The sequence below is a fragment of the Mus caroli genome, chromosome 3 (genome assembly GCF_900094665.2).
Source record: "Mus caroli chromosome 3, CAROLI_EIJ_v1.1, whole genome shotgun sequence".
NCBI classification, from domain to species: Eukaryota; Metazoa; Chordata; class Mammalia; order Rodentia; family Muridae; genus Mus; species Mus caroli.
The window spans coordinates 122,312,878-122,335,156 of NC_034572.1; positions in this window are offsets into that span (position 1 = coordinate 122,312,878).

The following is a 22,279-nucleotide window of genomic DNA, read 5'->3' on the forward strand; positions in this document are numbered from 1 at the left end:
AGAGTGGTTGTACAAGCTTGCAATCCCACCAACAATGGAGGAGTGTTCCTCTTTCTCCACATCCTCGCCAGCATCTGCTGTCACCTGAATTTTTTGTCCATTAATTGTTGTTCTTGGTTTTGACTCTCAAATTCAGTACAGGTCCTGGGCTTTTATGAAGCCAACAGGAGAAAACAAAAGGAAGGAGGTTGAAGGAGGGCTGTATTGAGTGTGATTTCTTCTTTTTAAAGTGAAACATGAGTGATTAAGCCAAAATTATACAGGAAATAAAGTATATGACAATATATTAAAAATAAAACCATAAGGTTGGCCATGCTGTGTGTGCATTTCCCAACTGGTCAGCTCTAGCTTTCCTGTGGAGCTTCATTCTAAGGCACATCTTTGTTTCCCAACATGACAGTCCTAAGCTATAAAGTAAAATCAGAGAGGAAACTTAATACTTAATGATGGACCTGTTTCCCCCGTAAACTTGGAAGACGTATTCTGTAATAATTTTAAGAAAGCATAAAATGGCGTATCGTGTTGCATTGATTTCCTAAATATCTCATCAAAGTATAAGAACAGTAATTGTCACACATGGTAAAATATGATCTCCCCATTCGCTTGCCAAAGCAATGCTCCTTGAGACCAGCTTTGAATATTAAGTACATTTAATGGCTTCTTTCCTTCATTTTTTTAAAAACTTTTCACCCTTGATTTTTCCAAGTACTTTCCAATTAAATTGTCCAATTAAATTGAATAAAAGTGTGCCTCCTTTTTGTTATCTTGCTCAGATTTGAAAGTGATTCCCCCTTCCCGGGTATGTCAGTTTACAAAGAATGCTGCAACAACTAGCACATACTGACTGGCTTACACAATAGAAATGGTTCACACCCTTGATCTCAGTGCTCAGGAGGCAGAGGCAGGTGGATCTCTCCATGAGTTCAAGTCCAGCCTGGACTACAAAGCAAGTTCCAGGACAGCCAGGGCTACACAGAGTCCTGTCTGAAAACAACAACAACAAAGAAAAACAAACAAACAAAACCATAAAGAAGGAGGAGGAGGGGGAAGAGAAGGAGAAAGAGGAAGGAGAGGGGAGAGGAAGAAGAGGAGGAAGTAAAAAAAAATGTAGTGCCTCACAAGTCTGGGCACTGGAAGTAAAGTTCAAGACAATGACAAGGTTTCTTCTTCCTGACAGCTGTGAGGAATTATATTTTCTAGGCCTTTCTTTCTGTCAGACATCTTCCCTTCACATGGCCTTCTCCCCATCAGTGTGTCTGTATTCAAGTTTATCTTTTTTTCCAATAAGAATATAAGTTTTATTGTATTAGAGCCCACTGTAATTCTCTCTCCAAATAGCATATTGAGTTGCTGGACGTTGGGATGTCAGCCTATGAATTTAGAGGTCAGGAGTGGTACACAATTCAGCTCATAGCACCATTATATTGCTTTTTGCTTTGTAGACATTTTTTTCATATGGCTGAGCATACTGAGACATGTCTGTGATCTCCAGATTCAGAAGATGGAGCCAGGAGGACCACCATGAGTTCAGAGCCGGTGTGGGCTATATATAATGACTCTCTCTGTCTAGAGAGCAGATAGATGTGATATGAAGAGGAAGAAAGAGAAAAATTGGGGAGTCTGGTGTTTAAGGTTATTTTTATGTCAATTTGACACAAGCTAGAATCATTTTGAAAGAAGAATCTTCAATTGAGATAATATTTGTTCTATATTGGCCTGTGCATATATACCTGTGGTATGCCAAGTAGTTAAAACTAGGGGAGAAACAGGCCCCCATATCAATATCAACCTTGTGTTACCACAGGTACAAAACATAGACGTGGTTATCCAAAAAAAAAACCAAAATCTCAAGTGGCAAATCCAAAAATCAGTGGATCAACTTGGAAATAGAGTTTGTCTACTTACACAAGTCCTATCAATTTAACAAATATTAACAAACATTTTAAGGACCCAGCAAATTTTGTAAGAAACACTGAACTTATCTGTAAACTAAATAGCTAAACCTCTGATTTTGCTTACAAAAAAATCTCACGTTGATTATACCTATGTGGAAGAGACCTAAAACTGAAAATAATCGCTTTAATTTGTTGATGCTACCCAGCAAGTAAAGGTCAAGCTGGCCCCACAGATAGGAAACAATCAAAAGAGGAAAAAAGTAGTAACGGGATGATATTTCCTCCTAGCTGGCCTAAATTTCTGTATTGAACAGTAAAATTTGTCCTCTAACTACATTCATGAAAGAGAAATTTTGTTTTCCAATAAAGAAAAAAACAGAGAAAACTTTTCAAAATTGTATTTGAAGTCCTAAGTTACCGACTTGGTAAAGAAAGTGAGTCAATCAGAGAAAACAGTATTTCAGAGTCTGACTCATTAAGACTATGAGAGGAACTGTGATAAATCAATGGCCACTGTCCTTCTATCTTCAGGCTTATTGTCTTATTGTCTTCATGTGCTTACTGACTTACGTCAAGAACTCAGGAACATAATTAAAAGTATAAGTAAAAAGGTTTTGGTGAGAGATGAGGTACTTTTTCTACAATATTTTGTTTTTCTAGAACATTGTTTCTTGACTTCTATTTCCTTCCTTGAGATCAACTAAGTAGTAGATTGTCCAGATGATCTCAGCCTTTATATTTGTTGAGTGATTTTATTCATCCTCTTATAGTGGGCACATACTAAACGATCATGACCAACCTCATTATTTTTAAGCTCTTTCCACCTATCTGTTCTGTTTTAGGGAAGGTTCTAGCTCTTAACAGCTGTCTCTCTCCTTCCTCTATTTGCCTATCAGAGAACATTTGTCTGTCAAAGAAGTTTGATGAAGAGAAGAGAGGACCAAACCAGGCAAAGAGAACACTTTGGACTTTCCCAAATATGAAATGAGTTCTACTTACCAAATGCACACCAAAGAGCCAGCTGAAAGTGTTTAAGAAGTGTCAGCAATTTTAAATGTGTTACTAATTATTTCTATACCTCATCAACCACTCAGCGCTTTTATTCTTGGTAACCATGACTCACGCGCTTCGTTCATTCATCACCTCCATCAACTCGTCCTGCTATGGTTACTGCATGGGTCCATCAGAAAAAGTGGTGAAAGGGGGTGCGGTTATATGTCCTGGATGTCATTGAGAGTCATCTTCCAGCCATATCTCCCCAGCCATGGCCCACTACTTCTCCTTCTGTCCCTGACTTTAGTTGGAAGACGAAAAGTGGGTGGAGGTTGCTAATACTCTAACTCCAGCTTTGCTTTGAACAAAATGGCACAGCACCTTCTAAACACTGAATTTACAAGACTAGATGACTGCCACCATATGTAGGCAATGCTTTCATTTTTTAGGTACTTTCCATGAATTCAGGAAATCCCATTGTATACCGAAGGGCCTGGTACCTAAGCCATAGACTGTATTCAGTAGATGTTAAATAAACAAGCAAATGAAATAATGGATATTGTGAAACATACAGAACAAACATCAAGAGTCATTTCATCGGGTATAACAATGAAATACCTCTTGGGAAGATGAATTTTATTATTATACCCTGGTTAATTAAGTACTTGGATGAAAGTCTAGGTTGTTGTAGGATAAATCAGAAAACACCTGACTTCATAAATAAAAGCCATAAGGTTTGGGAGAGCATGGCCTCAGAAGCAAAGCAGAGACGAGCCTGAGTGGCAGCAGATTCGTAGAGGACCTGGCAGAACTCAAATCATGATGTTGAATTTTGTAATTCCTCAATATAGAATGTTCCTATTATGAACCATTCTTTTGCCTCCTATAAAATATTGAGAAAGTCTTATATTTTTCACTCATCTGGGATATTCTGTTGGGGAACTTCAGAGTTCTGAAATTCCTTTTCCTGTTAGACATGTAGCTGAGCAAAGACAGATAGTAAGGAAAAGTAATTAACTTTCTGGAGAGTGAAATGAAAGAAATCTTGGAAGACCTGATGGCTTAGATAGGTCATGAGACAGAGGGTACTATTCAATTCTATCCAGATCAGATGATACAGAAAGAACAAGCTGTCATCTGAGCTCCAGGACACTCGCTGGGTGTAAGGATGAAATTCCTGAGAGATCTAGGGCAAGGTCTCAAATGTTTCTTGTATGGCTTTCAGCTCCCAATAAACCAACCCCTCTCATCACCATCCTGCTATTCTGAGCTTGACACATTTCTCTTGATCAGCTTTCTGATTGTAATTACTGATTAGTAAGCTACCTAACATTTATTAAGGTAATACCATGTGGCAGTCATGATGCCAAGCAGTTTGCAATTGTCACCTTTGTAGGTATCCATTTAAAGTACTTCCATGAGATTGAAATGCTACGCCTGTAAAAGTATAGTTAATGTCCATTTTTCAATAAATGAATGCATATTAATAGCTAGCATTTACTGAGCCTTTATGAAGTCACTGTCCCAAGTATGTTTTTCAGATATAGTTTCACTTTTATTTTTGTTTTTTTATTAGATATTTTCTTTATATACATTATAAATGCTATCCCAAAAGTTCCCTATACCCTCCCTCCGCCCTGCTCCCCTACCCATCCACTCCCGCTTCTTGGCCCTGGCATTCCCCTGTACTGGGGCATATAAAGTTTGCAATACCAAGGGGCCTCTCTTGCCAGTGATGGCCGACTAGGCCATCTTCTGCTACATATGCAGCTAGAGATACGACTCCCTGCATCTCCAGGGCAAGTCTCTCGGGCAGAGAAGGAAACTGAATCACAGAGAAGTTAAATGCTGGCCTACAGTTAGAGTCTAACTACCTTTTTCTGTCTCTACTCCCACATCAACTTCCCTCCCCATTCCTTAAATAAACCCTTTTCTATACCAAAAAAAAAAAAAAGAGTTCTTAGCCTTATACTACTTCTGCTTTACTCTCTGCTTCCTATTTGTAGTTCAAGACATGATCTCTCAGCTGCCTGCTCCAGCTTCCGGCTGTCCTGCCTCCATTACTATCATGGACTCTCTCTTGGGAACCGTAAATCAAAATAAACTCTCCTTTGTGTTCCTTTTGGTTGTGGTGTTTTATTGCAGCAACAGAACAGTAACTAACACAAAAGAGGAGCAGGAAGCACCAAAGTGAAATTCTTAAATGTAACAGATGTACCAGGGCTTGAGTGCCCATGAGCAGAAAACCAGTGGAGTCACTTAGACTCTGTGCTCAAAGATGCCCTGCGTGTGGGATTTCTACCTGCAGCCACTATATCGCAGTAATAACATATGGAAAACAGGAGTGAGAGAAGTCAAATAACTTGCCAAACGCTATCTCAAGTTATTGAAGTCAATTAGTAAAATCTGATGGGGCAATGACCACATGGGCAGGTGCTTAAGAGAAGCTCAGTCTACCATCTCCCTATAGTCTCTAACGCCAAACATCTTCATGGCTTCCTGGATCACACACAGGCTCCAACTCCTCCTAATTGAAGTCCTGTGACCTCTAATATTACAATGGGCCAAAAAAAGGCTCCTGCTCTGTCATGAACTTCCCTCCTGTGGAGAGCTCAGGTGTGAGCCAGTGTTGAAGGTCTACTTCAGCACCTAAAGCAGGTCAAGGCAGAGACCCTCCCTACCCAATGCTGGTAGCAACACAAAAACCTAGGGGGCAGCTTGACAGAGGGTTTTTTCTTTTTTTACTTCCCCCAATCCAGGTACCAAACCCTCATGAGAGTGTTTATAATCCATGTGAACTTGTCCAGCATGGACTAGGACAAGGACCTGTAAGAAGAAGGAGTTATCTTCCTCCCACTTCAGGAGCTACCTACGTTTATTTCATTCTGGGGCCCACAAAGCTGGGTAGCTACTACTGCACCACATAAGCCTGGGGTCTTAACCTCGTGCTTAAAAACTCCATTGCCCACCGAGCTTAGCATCAAAATATTTGTGAAAATATAAAATAATTTCATAATTCAATTTATAAATTTAAAAGCACTTGTAGGCCTATATTATTTTATGTCTATATTTTCATATAGTAAAACTTAAGTTTCTAGATTATATATGTATAGTAATATTATTTTCATAATAAAAGTTCTTTTAAAAAATCAATGCAATAGGTGTAAAAAAGAAAAAGTTTTTTGGTTGGTTGGTTTCGGGTTTTTTTGTTTTGGTTTTTTTTGTTTGTTTGTTTTTTGGTTTTTGGTTTTTTTTCCTAGACCTGAAAGTACCACTTATTGACTCACTGAGGTCAAGGTCATTTAGGACTCTTGTTGCTTTCAGATTCCCTCACTATGACATGCAGTAGACAGATTCTTATCTCCAAATGACTTGAGACTCCAACTCCAACAGTTTTAATTTCTCTGGGCTCCCTTTTCAGGAAGAAATTACTCCTGACTTGAACCATCTCTTGCAGTTAAGACTAAAACTCCAAGGGGTGAAAACAGCTGCAGTGGTTGTTACTGACCCGTGGCTGCTCATCTGCCTTTCTTTTAATTCTCAAGGTATTTTTTAATCAAAGACTTTGAGTGTTGCTCAATTTATTCCTGGGTAAGTGACTTTGTGGTCTTGAATTTGGTCTTTGAACCCATATTCGTAGATTAATATTATTGAGGGAGTGGTTAACTTGCCCACCTTTCAGCACATTTGTAGAGCTGCTTCTGCGCTGTGTATTGTGGCATCCCATAATTCCTCAATGACTTAACATTGTTTTATGTTTCCCGAAATGTTATGGCATTTTGTTAACTTGCATTTTAAGTTTAGCTATCTATCTTGGGAAGTGTACCTGTGCAGGTCGGATGAGAACCGTAGGAACTGGTTCTCTTGTTCTGCCCTGTGGGTCCCCGAGAAAAAGCTCAGGTCCTCACCCTTGGCAACAGGCATCTTTCCCAGTGGGGTTGTTTCCAGCTCCACCTTCTCCTCTTTCTCTGCCCAATCACCGGCTCTAGCCTTTATTTTATACATTAAGGTGGGAAGCAGGTTTACAGGAAATCACCTGAGTGCTGACTCATTTCTTGTTCGCAGCCTCTCACAGGAGAATGGAATTAACATCAAATATAATTAGCCCCAGGGCTATCCGCAACATATAAACGTGGATATGGTGAGAAAGAGAGGAAGAGGGGGAAGAGACAGAGAGGGAGGACGGAAAAGAACTGATGAAAACAGTCCAAGTGGTCTTAGCCAACAGCTTGGAAATAATCCCCTACTCCACCGACTTTGAAACTTTCCATTCTCCCTTATCACCCCTATTCCCACAAGTATAAGACTTATGCTGTATAGGTCCTTGCCATAGCATAAAGCCAGAAACTATGCAGCTCATAATTAGATATTGCCAGAGCTTTGTACTAGTTTCTTTTATATTCTAATTTGTAGCTACAAGCATGATTTCCCTCAAATGCTATCTTAAATTTTGCTTAACATAAAAATATCCATACTCAGAGAGTTTAAACTGTTGGTTATTTCCAATTTCTACCCCCTCAAATACAATATAGTGCATAATTATTTTCAAACATTAAATCTTTCCTGTAGGTATTCTGACTTTAATATTTTGCATATTGTTCTCTTGCACACGTGTGTGTTGTTTTGAGTTTGTTAGTAATTGAACCCAGAACTTGATTTTCATATTCATTCATTCACTATCACACTTGCCTAGGGTGAACATCTATACATGTTTTAGCCATGACTTTCCCAGGACAGACATTGTGCTTAGTGCCCAGTACCATGCTACAGATGCACTATGCCACGTAATAGTTTTTTATTATATGTCCGTGCTATTACAACCAGTAAGTCACTGAGGTAGATATAATCATATTTGAAAAGATGACTGTCTAGACTGGCCTTTCTGCTCCAGCTTCCATTAGTGGATCAGTGGGTGTGGCAGTCTCATGTCCATGTCCAGAACCATCCAGGTTTGAACATTTGCCAATATACTGACCCTGGTCTGTTGTTTCAGTTTAGAAGTTTTATGGCTATCAATTAACTGATTATCTTCTAATATGTTTAGGGGTTTTCAGAGCTTTTGTTTGTTTATTGGCACCCCTGTTACATATTGCCTATTACATACTTTGTCTATTTTCTATTGAGATTTCTGCTCTCATTGTATTCATGATATAGATTGAATATTCATGTTTTGTTTTGTTTATCAAGACAGGGTTTCTCCTTATAGTCCTGGTTGTCCTGGAACTCACTCTGCAGACCTGGCTGGCCTTGAACTCAGATATCCAACTGCCTCTGCATCCCAAGTGCTGGGATTGAAATCATGGGCCACCACCACCCAGCTGAGTAGTCACCTTTTTAGATGTTAATATGAAAAGCATGTAGTTTCTCTCATGCTGGTAGCTCTTAACATTGTCTACAATATTCTTCACTAACCAAAACTATTACTATTAATTTAGTGTAACTAGATTCACTTTCAGTTTGCTCTTTTGAGACTGTATTTACTAATCTTTCCTCATCCCTTGGTGCTGCTCACATTTTTCTGTTAACACTATAGTTTTTTTCCTTTACAAGTAGATAAATTGCTCTGTAAGTTAGCAACTCAACTTCTTTCCCTGTGGTTGAAACACCAAATTTCCTAGCATCTTCTGGATAACTAGCCTTTCCCCTTGACTTGTGGTGTCACCTTTATTTTAAATTAAGTGTCTGTACACATCGCACAGTTCTGTTTCTGACCTTTCCTTTCTGTTGATCAATTTATCTGTTCCGGAACCAATTTCTCAACAGCTAACACAGCAAGCAAACATCATCCCCATATTGACTATTAACTATTCTCAAGTCTAACTTGAAAAAGTCTTCTTCCTGACACATGAGGGAAAAGCCACTGTTATTTTGATTGGGATTATATTGTGCTTATAGATTAATTGAAGAAGTGTGGGGTTTTCACACTATTAAGTCATCTTACAAAAAAAAACAGGAAATGTCTCTCTAATTAAGAAGATCATCATTTATGTACTTTAGCCCAGGCTTAATTTTTTCCACATAAAATTGTAGTGTGTTCTTGATTAAGTTAATTTTAGATGTCCTGAAAGTCCTAATGCAACTTTGAATTACATTTTCTAGTTGAAGGGGGAGAATCCTTCTTTCTGACAGCAACTCATTTGGAGTTCTTTAGAAACAGACAAAAGCAAAGCAGGTATCTACGTTAGTCTGACTGATTTGAATCTAGCAGAATATTGTCTAAGCAGAATAACTGAGGCTAGAAAAGAGAACATGGGCAGCAGGTAAAAACTTTATGTGGCCAAATGAACTCAATGGTCAGCCCTTGTGCTCTTTGCCCATAAACTTTAGTGTGGACTCCCAAGTGTCCAGATAAAGAAGAGACACAAATCAGCATTTCAATGGTAGGGCCGTGCTTACTCTTTTTGCTTAGCAAGGCCAATGTATAGCAAAGGAAACTGAATGTCTGAGTATGTTCAGGCTGCTATAACAAAATTCAATAAACTGAATAGTTTAGAACAATTGAAATGTATTTCTTGCAGATATAGGATCTGAGATTTCTAAGATCAATCCATCTGCAGATTTGGTGTCTAAGGAGGTCTCCTTTTCTTTCCATCAATGGTGCCTTTTGCTGTATCCTCCTGAGAGAAGAGTTCAATAAGCTTTCTTGAACCTGCTTTGTAAGGACACACTAATGCCAAAGTGGTCACTTTGGATATTTGTCATCTAGTCACCACCCTAAAGACTGCTATCATGTTGGAAATTAGAACTTCAACATTTGAATGTGAGAGACAGATAGTCAGACAATAACACTGACCTATTTGAGTTTAAATTTAAAAACAAGTAAGATGTAGGCACATGTATAGCTTAAGGAAAAGTAGTCCTTGAAAGAACAGAGCATAACGAGATGTCAAGGTGGTACCTTGGAGTTTAAAAAGAAGAGAAGGGAAAAAGAAGTGAAGTTGGTTCTTGGGAGGAGACGAACAAGTGTTGCCTCATGGATCCTTCTAAACTGTTCCCCAAGGGTCTGATATATGCCAGGCTCTGTATACCTTAACAACAAAGTTCCTACTAAGATGCCAGTCTAAGAGTGTTTCCTGGAGCTGGGATGAGAAGCAAAGCCACTGTGAAATGGATGTGAGGAGATACTGTAGGTGGAGAGTAACAGGAGGGGCACCTCTGTGAAGATGAGAAAGAGAATAAGAAAGGGAAGGATGTAGTATGAGTAGAGTCTGAGGGCAGATGAAGCAATCATGTAAGGGGATCATGGGTCACAACATTGAGGGCAGGGAAAACAGCCACGTAAGATCATGGATCCCAGGCTTTCTGCATCTCAAAAGCTGAACAGCAAACGTGTCTGTTGGAAGAGAAGAGCACTGATTTGTAAATGTTGCCATGAGGAAAGAAGACAAATTGTAACTCCAACTCCAATGACAAAAGGAGAATGAGTGTAACCAGAGGTCACTTGTCCAAACTGTCTAGGAAACTTCTCAAATACAGTTTCCACAAAAATCTCTACCAGAGGTAATGGCACATGAGTCCCAAGTGGGACCAAGGAGCTGTATCTTAGTAAATTATTTTCCAAGCTGGCAGGGCTCAACCCAGCACTCCAGAGGTAGAGGCACACAGATCTCTATGAGTTCAAAGTCACTGTGGTCTACATAGAAAGTTCCAGACACAGAACTACATTGTGAGACCCTGTCTCAAAAGCAACAACAATGATAACAACAATAACAACAACAACAACAAAACTGTTCACCAAATTATACACCCCAGTTCAAGAAGCATAAATACAATTGAGTTAATCCTGGCTATGTGGATAGTTTCTCTATCAAGATTCACCATCAAATTTTATAATAGCTTAAATTGCTTACAAATTTAAATTTTCCTTGAAATTTTCCTATCATTAAAAGGGTTATACATTCCTATAGCCTTAGATTTTTTTTAAACCTACTTTAATTATGGTTCTTTAATGTTTCAACCTCCCACCAGAGATAAGGGATAGAAAGTTAATAAAAAAATGAGGGTTGTGGACCTGTTTAGAAATAGTTTTTCGGGGTGATTTCAATCTTTGTGATCAGTAGTCCAATACACTAACAAAACACCAAACGTGAATCAGTAGTGACAGCTCTATCCAAAAGAAACCAAGAGGCTCCACCAATCTGCACTCGTCCCATGGAAGCAGAAAAAAGCATCCAGAATGCCACCAGAAGTTCTTGAGTGTGTTTCTCTCTATGAAGTCATGACTAGCGATGATCAGGAAGAAAGCAAGGAAAACCAATGCAAGAGCGTCATCAGCAAAGACCAGTATCAGCAAAGCCGAACAATGACCAGAAGAGAGTTGCAAGGTGAACCAATGTAAGAAGATCATCTACTGTCCACCGTCTGGTGGGTTATCCTTATACTCTTTCTAAACATCACATGTTCTCTCAAACATCTGCTCCAGCAAAACATCCCAGGCCCTTTCACCACGCAGCTTCCAGAAAAACACCATGTGTCTGTTCTCAGCACAACATCCTCTCATAAGACAGTTTCCAGAAAAACATCACATGACAAAATTGAGTCTCTAAGGAAACCAAAAATGTTCACTTCATCTTCACTCCTCCATCCCAACATATTTTTAATCATTGTATCTGTTATTTGTTCTCTTTAAATTGTCATAAGCTAAAAGAGATAAAAATAAGTAATAAAATGACTTGATGTAGTTAAAGTCATATATTTTTTATATTTTTCACATTTCAAGAAAAAAAATTGCTTTATATTGATTAGAAACTATGTTCCAAGGATGAGGAATGACCTATGCTATGAAATGATGTAATGGCTTACATCTTAACTAAACACATACTAGCCAGGGTCTAGCTCTATGAACAACCCTCTCAATATTTTCCTTTAAATGAACTCAAAGAAACTTAAATGTCTTAAGTATGGGTTTTACTGAGAAGCATCTGATAGCTGAACATTAAGTGTGTGTGGAAAACATCAAGTTGGGAAAGACCAATGAGCTACCCCTACATACAGCCCCTGGGTTTCAGAAGCATTGAATGTCAGACCAAAACAACTAACATAAAAATCCATAGGTATCAGGACTACACAGACTGATACCCACCTCTTCCCAGAAGAATATTTGCATAAGAAAGTAAATGATCTCATATATAAGGACATATATGCCAACATGTACTCCTAGTGACAAATTCTAGTACATTTTCAACTCTATTCATGTCAAAAAGAAGAATTTAAGTTGGATAAATTTACTAAGTAGAGTTATAGACATGTTTATTCATGCATTCCCTTTTCTTTGTTCTTGCACACTCACCTGTAATGATGATAGCGTCTTTAGAATATACTTCATAGTCAGGCAGTAGTGGCACACGCCTTTAATCCCAGCACTTGGGAGGCAGAGGCAGGCGGATTTCTGAGTTCGAGGCCAGCCTGGTCTACAGAGTGAGTTCCAGGACAGCCAGGGCTACACAGAGAAATCCTGTCTCAAAAAAAAAATAAAAAATAAAAACAAAAACGAAAGAGAGGGGGAGAGAGAGAGAGACAGAAAGAGAGAGAGAGAGAGAAAGAAAGAAAGAAAGAAAGAAAGAAAGAAAGAAAGAAAGAAAGAAAGAAAGAAAGAAAGAAATATACTTCATATCCAAAGCATATCATCACCGTCATTAAATTCAAGTGTTTTTAGAATAAATGCTTTACCTTTTACCATTAAGACTTAACAGGAAGCATTCCTATAGACCAGAATAACACAGGGAAATGCTTTTTAATGTTGCATCAAGGAATACATTTTATGTGGTGAATGTATTTGTTTAATGTCCTAAAAATATAGTGGACTTTGATGTTGCCATTTTTAAGCTATTTTATTGAGTTCTTATACTGCTACCACCCTTCCAACACTTATTTTACTCTGACCCCTTCCAACCCCCTAACACTAGGTAGGAGAGAAGGAAGGTTAGAGGTGAAAGGGGACTTAGACCTCTTTTGACTACTTCCTGGTGATTAGGGGCATTGTTTCCTTGGGCCAAGTCCAGTCTTCGTCATCAGGATATCTCCAACTCCTCCTCAATCTGCAACAATGGCAACCAGGAGCAGCAGGAGGAGCAGCAGGGGCAGGAGAGAGGAGGCAGGGGAGGGAGGGGAGGAAGGGCATGAAGGGGAGGCAGGGGAGGAAGGGGGAAGGGGAAGCAGGGGAGGAACAGGAGGAACGGGAGGAAGGGGAGGCAGCAATGGCAGGTGAAGAAACAGCCTTCACATACACTCTGGACTCTCTTATTTATACCTTCTCCATAGACCTCAAAATTAAACTATCTGCAGCTAGCAAAAATCACTTCCCTGCTAGTGCACAGAGCAAACCACAATCACCTACTGTGAAGGAGCCTCTTACCCCATTCCTGAGATTAAAAATAAAAACATATTAACATAACATAACTGGGTGGGTTTTTTTTTTCTTCTCTTTCATAGCTGGGTTTCTTTAAGAAACCAAAATTCTCATTTGGAAAAGTATTTTTGTTCATCTAAGGTAATTGTCATCTCACTCCTGGCCTGTTTACCTTTTCTCCTTGGCATCTTTTAATAGAACATATTTCTTCTGTTTGTCTTCTGTCTCCTAACTAGAAAATAAGTTTCAGGAAAGTAGAGAACTTTGTCTGCCTTGTTTGTTACCATTCCCTGGAACAGTACATAGTATACAGTAGGAGCTCAGTAAATGTGTTTTGAGTTAATGAAAAATGAAATTTACCTTCATTCCTTACAAGTAAAAGACAAGCTCATGCAATCATGAAGAACAAAAATACAAAGCATTAAACATTAGAAACAACATAGATATGGCAAGAGCATTCTGCCTTAGCAATTACTCCTTACCAAAATGCAAAGGGAAGGGTATCTGTCGAATGTGCTGACTCTAATGTTCCTGACTCAAATTTGTGCAATTTCTTGGCCCAACCTGCAACGTCTCCTGCTTTGTAGCATTGCTAGGTTTCTCCTTCATTATTTCACATTTTAGCATCCAGTCACTGGCAATTTCTATATGAATGTTCAGCTTTGAACAAATCTCGATGGGAACATTTCTTGACATTACAACAAATTTGGAAGGCACAAGAACTATATAAGTGTGAACATAAATCAACTACCACAAGTGACCTCAGTGGTATGGCATCTAGGACACGTACTGGCTTGGGGTATTAATTTTCCTCACAAAGATCATGCTGGCTGCTGGCAATTAGTTCTCTTTGAGGCTAAGATCTTCTGTCTCCCATCACGCTCCACTCCCCACAACCCCACCCCCACTGTATTCTGCTCACCCTCAGTTTGCCAGTCCTGGCTCCACTTACCTTCTCAGCCACTTGTTCAGGACCAGCTGTTTTCTGTGCCTAGTTACTCCACAGTAAGAGAACACCAATCACTAGCTTGCCAATGATGGTGGAAAATTTAGTGCTACCAGGAGTCTTAATAAATCCACATTAACTTCTCTTTAAAGAGTGTCCAGGCTGGTAAGCTGCCAGCATTGTCCCTGTGACGGCTCAGCCTGGCACCATGGAAAGTTCACAGACTTTAAGATTAGGCAGCCCTGGGTTCAAATTCCATCTGCAAGGTTTTAAAAAAATAGCTCACGTTTAATGAAGTACTCTCAGCATTACAGCATTACCAACACTGGCGTCATTTCACACTCTTGATGAGATGACCCAAGTTCCACTATTCCCGTTTTTGCAAATGAGAAATGAAGATGTAGTCGCACTATAAACCACATAACTAATAAATGGCAAAGCAGGACCTTGACTGTAGTTTTCCAAATCCATAGTTCTGGTCACTATTTTATGTTTTCTGTGTGCATTTGAAAGGAATGTTTATTTTATTGACTTCTGAGGCATAAATGGAAAAACATTATTGTCCACTAACATAATGACGGCTCATTGCATGTGAGAGGCGAGCCTCCTCTCTCTCTCTGATGGCAAAGAATGATGAGGCCTGATTATTATTCCAGGAGAGTTAGTGAATGATTTCACGGACTGAAGGAAGAATTTTTTTGCTTTTAGAGATAAACATACGAATGCTTACAGATGCAATAATACTATTCCTGCCTTGGCTTAAAAATAACCCAGTGGTGTAAAGATTAAAGATCACTGTGCTGTCTGCTTGAGACATGAAGGCAGTGGGAACTGCTAACAGGAGTCAGCTGGTTTTATTTTATTTAAAAAGTATTTTTTTAACAGACCTCTTAAAATAATTTTTAAAAGTGGGGTGGTAAAGGCATTTATAAAACTAGAGGGTCTTGCTTTTAAGAAAGACTTTCTACCACCTTGAGATAAGCCATTTAAACTTCTTCCATGAATAAATCTCCTTTTTGTATAACAGTTATTTAAATGAGAAGTTGTTGGCACATGAGGAAAAGCGCGATCTTGTGCCACATTAAAAAAGGTAACAGGCATGAAGTCACATGAGCCGCATTGAGGCGGCCTCAAAACCAGCACTCTGCCTTCTGTACTGCGTCCCTGGATTTACATGGTGACTAAACAGAGGAATTAGATGGGTTTTGCTTTGCACACAGAGCCTTAAAACGTGGTTACCTACAATAAACAGAAGGCTTGACTCTAGCCAATAATTTTTTTAATGTATAAAACACATGTAGTATTTTCCCTCTGAGAAGATACTGGATTCTAAAAATATCAAGAAAGTACCAAGTAAATATTATTAATAGTGACTGATAATTAGTCTTATTTATACAAGTCCCATTTTCTTATCAACATTTAGAAATATAAGTTTTGAATTGTAGGCTTTTTCCCCAAAGTGTGAAACAATAATTAAAAAAGTAATAGCAAGCTAAAATGTGCAGGAAGGTTCATTTAATGAATGCACTAAGAATGTACCCACTGCTTTCAATTCTACTATGCAAATATAGGCAGTAATTTGGATGGCCTGAAAACATGTATTCTGACTAAAATGAAAGAGATTATAAGCTTTATATAAGGCATGGACACCAGGCTGAGTTTCCAGCTCTATCAGTCCACCACAGTCTTTGTGTGTTGGGAAAACATTTACTAACCTTTGCTATATCTACCAGAAAGTATTCTAAATGTCTCCCTTGTTCAAGGTCCGGTTTGCTGTCCTAAGAGAAACAACCAACACTGACAGAAAAAGAAATGTGTTGCATACAATTAAACAGGTATTTGGAGGTCTTTGAATACATATTTATGGACTTACAAACCAAAACGTGGCCTCCAGCAGACAGGGAGATATCCAATATATTCTCTTCATGGGTCCTGAACAACTTGAGCTGGGGGCAGGGGTAGGAGGGAAAGGTTATCCCAAAAACTGTTGCCTGTCTGTAGGATATGTTCTTCTAGTTGGGCTGCTTTCTCTGGTCTCAGTGGGAGAGGATGTCCCTAGCCGCACAGAGACTTGATGTGCCAGGGTGAGAGGATACCCATGGTACCCCCACCCTCTCAGAGGAGAAAGGGATGGGGGGAAGAATTGTGGGAGGAGCCCAGTGAGCAGGATGTAAAGTAAATAAATACTATATATATATATATATATATATATATATATATATATATACATATATATATATAATTTGAAATGTAAATAAAGAGAATATGCAATAGAAAATAAAAATAAAATAGAATTAAATATAAAAAGTATTAAAATAAACATATATATATACATATATACATATATACATATATACATATATACATACTATCTTCAATAATTTTGTGAATCATGGCTAGAGAGAATGATTTATATTCTGTTCTGTTCTGGAAAAAAAAAGATGCTTAGAGCTACAGAAAAACAAAAATCAGTATCAAATTACAATTAAAATTAATAACATTTAGGAGAAGCTGCAGCCTTAAATGCAAACTACTGATTATTCCCTCTCCTACCATTACCAACAAAAAAAAAAGGCACCAGAACCAGGAAAAGGCAACCACAGTGCCCTAGAAAGAATTCTAAACTCTCAGATCAAAACTAGGATGTTTTTTGAGCCCAGTTTTGTTCAAGTCTTAGAGCCTCTTCAAACTTATTCATCTACAAGTTGATGCTAATGACGCCAGTGTCACAGCTGACAATATTGGCTGGAAATGTATCTGAAAAGTAGAGTGTTTGTCTAGCGCATGAAGAGCCCTGGGCTTGTTGCTTAGCACTGGAAAATAAGAAGAAAAGAAAGGAAAGAAGGGGAATGGAGAGGAGAGGAGAGGAGAGGAGAGGAGAGGAGAGGGAAATTTTCTAACAAAGAATATTGAGATTATTGAGAATTTTGACTGGGAATTTTTAGATTAAATTACATATAGTTAAACCTTTCAATGAGAAAATCTTTATTATTTATTCTTTATAGACAAAACATTAATGTCAATGTAAAACTGTTGTGTAAGCAAATGGCATGGGGGATTGCCCCTGTTCTATTCTGTGGCTAGAATTACCTGCTCCCTCTGAGAGAAGCACAGAGAATGTAGCCAGGAGCACAAGCAATGCTCCAGTAGAAACAGTCATGAATACAACCTTTGCTTCATCACCCTGGAAAAAAATCCTCTTAGTCTCAGAAAAATAATTATAACTAGAAAGTTGTCTAATAGACAAAAAAAATTATAATGTGGGAACGAAATGTATAAAAAATGAAAATAGAATTATTTTTAATTTATACCTGAGCTAAAGTTGTGGGGTTTTTTTAAACTGTATTTGCCTATTAATTATTCTACAGAACCATGAACTGTGATTTAGAATTTTAATATCCATGAAAATAAAATAGAAATATTTTACACAAAACTCCCCTGTGACAAAGCTAAAGCTTTTGCTTGCTAAGGTATTAGAGACTTTCTTTTTTGAGACTTTTATTTTTTAATTTTTCCAACATATCTGATATTTCACTATGCTACTTTCTACAGAGGCATAACTTACTAATTGCTGGCAAAAGAGGCAGTGAATTTGCACTCAAGCACTCAATATTTGATGACATATCCCCACAACACATTTATTTACATCACCTTCCTGTCTGTCTGATCCCGAGACAGAAAAAGACCGTGGATCCTGACAGTGGAGGGGAAAAAAAAAAAGGGAAGAGCAGCCAATCACTGACATCTTCATTCAGTAAGCCCCCTCCCTCTGAAAGATGCTTTGAGAAGAGTCTTGGCAAACTCGATATTGTTCTCATGGCGCAAGCATGACTTCTCTGAGGAGACACTAGATCTTGTAACAGAAATATCTTTAAATCTTTTAGATAGCCAGTCCACAGGGAAAGGTTTAAGAAAGGATCAAAGCGTGTCCTTTCAGCTTGAATTATTCCATTACAGCTGAATGTGACATAATTACAAAAGATGTTGTATGTGGAATCTCATCAGGATTATCTAACACTCGTCTTTGTTGGCAAAGTCTCCCCAGCTGTTGCTCTGATCGCCCAAATGTGACCGGAGTACAGAGTCCAAAAGTCCGCTGCAAGGGGCAAGCTTACCTTCCTTAGGCCATTTTGGGACTTTCCACAGTTATCAATAGCATTTTATTATTTTTAAATACCATTTTCATCTAAAGCAGTTTTGGGAAACATCTTTCTTTTTAAAGCTGCATCTAGGGGCTTATTTTTGGCACGTTTGTGTTCGAATCAGCCAAACTCATTTAGCTATAATATTTCAATCAGAAATGATCACTTGTGTCCCTTTACAAGTCAGCCTCGTGCTTATTTGTTCAGTCACTCTCGGTGTAATTTAGTGCTCCCCGCTCTCCGTGCCTGTTACTGGCTTCGTGGTACAAAGTCTTGTTATGAAGAATGACTCAGAAAGAGCATTTATGACCCTGAAAATGAAATAAGCTGAATAAATATTTAATTCCCTACCATGTTTAACAAGTTCTGGCCATCCTTAATCACATTTAAAATTTTTTAAAGGTGTGCATTGTGCAGACCATTTGCCAAAGTTTCTCTCATCTTAACTATCACGATGGAAGTTCAATTGTAAAACGTAACATCAAACATGAAATGTTGAGTAATTACTCATTCCGAAGGATTTGAGGAAAGCAAAAGAAAAAAAAACTTTTCTTCCCTTCCTTGCCATGGATTACATTTTCTTCATACATTATTAATGAAGTTAAACTACTAGTAACATGCCAAATGTGCCGCACGGGAGATTTGTGTCTAATCCAGCACAAAACAGGCCCAGTCACATAATGACGGAAAGAAGAACAAATGTCAACAGTTTCACACTGGGACTAGATTAAGCAGATCACACTTACTGATTCCTTACACAGGGATTAGCTCACTTTTAGCGCGACGAGAAGGAAGGCCACACTTCTCTTATATTAACACAAAACTGCACCTGAGGAAAAAAAAATAAAGATGGAGAAAGAGGCTCCAGCCCCACTCCCACCCGGTCCCACGCCACGGAAACTTGATTTATTAAATACCACAGACTTAAGCCATTGTTTGGATAATAGGCTGCATAAAAATGTCTAATAGTGATTTAAACATATTAATACCTTAGAGATCAAATATAATATCGCTGTTCATTGAACTATGATTAGATCGTGCTTAAAATAACCCGTGTTTACTGTTTACCCTTCTGCTTGCTAGGTTCGAAAAGCTCCGAGGCTTAGGTCGTGGCTGGATTCCTCACAGGCAATATTAATGTTGAAAGAGTTTAAGGATTTTTTTCCCCTTTTAATCTCGGACAGCTAAGGCCTGCAGCCCTTACGTAAGCAAACTCCCCTTGACTTCAGTGAACGCTTTACCCGTTGCGTAAACACACCACGGAAGCTGGCCTCACCTCTGTCGTTGGTGTCTGTCTAAGGGAGTGTGGTCATGGAGAGTGTAGCTTTCAGACCTCCAGTTACCCAGGGAGGTCTCTGATTCCTGTCTCAATGAAGCATCACTATGAGTAAAATGACCGCTCACTGATTCGTTCATCTATCATTAAGTTATACTGCAGAATACAGACATCCATTTGACCCCAGAAGCTACTGCCATCCATTCCCGAAACAACTGCGTTACAGCGCAAGGTTTCTGTGTTTTAAAAAGTCCCCAGTTTGTCTTTTAAAAAAAATTGTTTTTAAATAAACATAAACTTGATCCTGAAAATAGAACATTTCGAGGAATTTTAATGAAGAGTTTTTGTCTTCAGATTCACTTCCATTTGGTCCAATATATCGTACATATGCAAATATAAAATGACTCCTTTAAAACTTTCCGTAATAACATAAAAAACTTGGGTATGCAACTGCAGTCATGTGTTGAAGGCTTGGTCCCCAACCTCTAACTCTCAGGAGACAGTGAAACCTTTAAAAGATGGGCCCAGTGAGGGGAAGTTAAGGCCCCAGAGATAAGCAGTTTATGGGAGAGTGGGTCCTGGCACTCTTTGTCTGTCTATGTCTCTCTTCCTCTCTGTTTCTCTTGTGTCTCTCTCTGTCTCTAAACACACACACACACTTGTGACATACCACACACACACACACACTTGTGCAACACACAGACACACAAACATACACGTGTACTCACACTTGTGCACACATCACACATACTGTTCTGTTACCATGACTTTCCCTGTCATGGATCCTATCATGCTGTGCTAACTCACCACTGTATCCAAAGCAACAGAAACTACTGGCCACACATTGAAACTTTCAAACCTGTGAGCTGAAGTGAACCTATCTTTTCTTCTTTTTTCACATTGATTTACTGTAGGCATTTGTTACAGCAACACAGAGCTGACTAATACAGCCTTTATTCACACAAATACAAAAGGCTGCACAAATCTTTGAATGCAGATCAAATGCTCTTGGCCTCCTGATGCAGAAACAAAGTCCCCCCCAGTTATTTCCCTGTCCCCAGCCCGCCTTTGCTTCCAGCTTATCCACATTCCTTTGTGACTCTGCCAACCTACAGCTTCCCCATCTACCATGGACCCCCCAGCCAGGTCATTAGGACTTGAACTCTGTGAGCATCACCCAAACCTCATCAGAAAATCTTAACAGAGAGACCCAGAGCTGAACAATATGCCGAAACTGAGAGACTTTAAATACTCAGTTCTAGATGGGATGTCTTCATCAAACCCCTCCCCTCAAGGCACAGAGATCTCTGGAGGAGAAGAGGCAGAAAGCTTGTGAGAGCCAGAGGTGGCAGATGACTCTCAGGAAATACTGTCTTCTAGACTGATACACATGAAATTACAGAGACTGTGACAGCACACATAAGACCTGCACAGTTTCCAGCCAGACACAATCCCAGCATTGAGAAGGGGAAGTGGATACAAAGTCCCACCCCTAACCAAGACACTATTTGCAGTTGGTACCTCATGGGAAAGTGAAAGTCAGTTTTCTCCATTAGGGAGTCACTGAGTATACAACTCACACTCTCAGGCAGACCCCATGCTTTGGAATAGCTGGCCATTACAAAACAGACTCCACCATTTTTCTGTGCTTTTTGTTGCTATTGTTTTATTTTATATAGGTATTTTTTGTCTTGGTGGTTTGGGGGGGTTGTTTTGTTTTATTTTGTGGGTTTGTTTTAAAATTTGAGGGTTTCTTTTTTAAAGAGAAAACAACAGGTTAGGTAGGCATAATGGTAGGAATAATCTGGAAGAAGTTGGGGAAGGGAAAATATGCTCAAAATATATTGTATGAAAATAATAAAAAGAAATGATTGCTTTTAAAAAATTATTCATGCTGTAATGGTACCCACTGAATCCTTCATAACAAAGGAGTCTGTGTAGATGTATGTATTCAGAAACATAATCAACTTCCCATAGGACTATAGAGACTTTTAAAATACAGTCATAATTTATCTCGTATAAATATAAATATCTTATATAAATATAAGCATATTGACAGCATAACTGAGTGGCCAGCATTGATCCTTTCTACCAATGAGAACTTTCTGTAGGAAATGATGGACACAGGCAGGCAGACCTCTGTGAGTTCGAGACCAGTCTGGTTTGCAGAGTAAGTCTACAACTACACAAAGAAACGCTGTCTTGAAAAGCCAATGATGATGATGGTGATGGTGATGATATAAAGAAAGGAAAGACACCAATAATTAATGCCCAAAATGGAAGTGAGAATGTCGCCACAGACGTCACAGACATGTAAAAGACAATGAGCTTCATTATGCAGAATGCTTGATCTGTAAGTTTGAGGAACTTAGCTTGCAGACACAATCCTTGCAGATTTACACAGAGAAAAACAGGTAATCTGAATATGTCCATAGCCACTGACTAAATGATAAATGACTTTATAAAACAGAAAGTACTTAATTCAGAAAGTTTTTTCTCATAAATATTACCTAATATTTATTCTCTAGGGTACCTTCCTGAAAATAGAGGCAAGGGGCCACTTCATCACTCCCTCTATGAAGACTACATAACAAACATGACCAAAGACAGTCTAAAAACATGTATAGATCGACATCTCTCAAACAAAAACACAAAGTATTTAAAAATTTTTTTTTTTTT